This window comes from Protobothrops mucrosquamatus, unplaced genomic scaffold, assembly GCF_001527695.2.
Source record: "Protobothrops mucrosquamatus isolate PMUCROS unplaced genomic scaffold, P.Mucros_1.0 scaffold402, whole genome shotgun sequence".
In the NCBI taxonomy this organism is placed as follows: Eukaryota; Metazoa; Chordata; class Lepidosauria; order Squamata; family Viperidae; genus Protobothrops; species Protobothrops mucrosquamatus.
Window position 1 is genome coordinate 218472 of NW_015386733.1, and position 1919 is coordinate 220390.

The following is a 1919-nucleotide window of genomic DNA, read 5'->3' on the forward strand; positions in this document are numbered from 1 at the left end:
ATTTACAGGTGGTTGTTTTGGTGGCAGTAAAATCTTTCACTTAGATCAGGGGTGTCAAACTGCCGGCCCACGGGCTGTATGCGTCATCTGCCCACCCCATTGCCGGCAATGGCAAAACCGGCCCGATACGTTGCGTGACATCACGTGACATCGCGAGTTTGACATGTCTGACTTAGATTAATTACAGTGTCAATTTGGTCTAGTAGTTAAGGCACCAGGATAGTAACCAGGAAACTATGAATTCTAGTCCTGTCTTAGGCATGAAAAACTGGCTGGATAACTTTGAGTCAGTCACTCTCCCTCAGCCCAATCCACCTCATTGGGTTGTTATTGTGAGAAAAATAGAAAGAAGAAGTAGTATTTAGGTACGTTTACTATATTGAGTTATTTATAAAAAATAAATGGTCCAATCAATCAGAATAGAGCTGGAAGGGACTTTGGAGGTCTAGTCCAACCCTCTGCTCAAGCAGGAGACCTTATACCATTTCAGATAAGTGACTGTCCAGTCTCTTCTTAAAAACATATAGTGATGAAGCACCCACAATGTCTGAAGTCAAACTGTTCCACTAGTTAATTGTCCTCACTGTTAGGAAGATTCTCCTTAGTTCAAAATTGCTTCTCTTCTTAATTAGTTTCTATCCATTGTGTCTTGTCTTGCCTTCTGGTGCTTTGGAAAATAAGTTGACCCCTTCTTCTTTGTGGCAGCCCCTCAAATACTGGAATACTGCTATCATGTCACTCCTAGTTCTTCTTTTTTCTATACTGGCCATATCCAATTTCTGCAACCATTCTTCATACAGTATGCTTTTTTATCCAGGCTCTTAATCATCTTAGTTGTTTTTCTTTGCACTTTTTCCAAAGTCTCAACATCTTTTTTACAATGTGGTGAACAAAACTGAATTTTAAAGGTGGTGATTATGCTTGTATATACATGAATTTTGGGGCACATATGAACCTTATTTTTTTAGTGTTGGTCTGTCTATTTGTCACCAATATACAGTACATATATAAAATTATACATCTCAGGAAGACCTGGTAGGGAGAAGTAAAATAATTGGACACTGTTTTCCTGGAACAGAAAGGTGGGAGGGCAGAGGAAATTTTTCAAAGGGAGGACGTGGTAGCCTATATATCAGACTGAATAATTTGCAAAGTACTGCCACAGTGTCTCAGTCCAGACATGTTTTCTTGAAGTTTAGCCTTAGACTGCCATGAGCACAAAAGAGCAGCTTGAATGATAAATGTGTATATGACCCAAGTTTATAAGGGCTTTAGAATAGAAATTCTTCTTTTTTCAAAATTAACAATCAGTGCTATTTCTGTGCTTTGTTGATTTTCAACAGAGTTTTAAGCATTAATTAGTTCTTTTACTCTCCAAAAGTATTTCACACTTAAAATCCAGAATGAGTGCATATGTTAGCATGGAAGGGGAAAGCTTTCTTGTAATTTCACCTTTACAAGCAATCACAAGTGTAATTATGAAATGCAATTCATAATTACACTACTCCAGCAATGAACAATGAGCCTGATAATGTACTGTCAAGTCCAATTCTTTATTGACATGTGAAAATATTTGTTTTTGAGCAAAAAATAAAGCAGGCTACCCTGTTTATACTTCTTTTAAATAGTTTGCTGTACCCATGCTTTTCTAATGCATAATTCAGTACAAAATGTGCAGTTCTAAGCCACATTTGTATAACTGTAGTGGGAGTTTTGTGTAGTTCAGCACTGGCAGTCAAATAGAAAGTGTCTCTAATACTTGTATCTCTGCCTAGTGATATCCTTTGGATTGGAATTATCCCTAGGCTTCCCCAAAGCAGGAAAGGATAAATTAAATCGTATGTGAATAAAAAACCTCCATATGCAGTATTTTTTTCTATTCTGAAATAATGCTATCACATTAAATACTTAATGGGTTT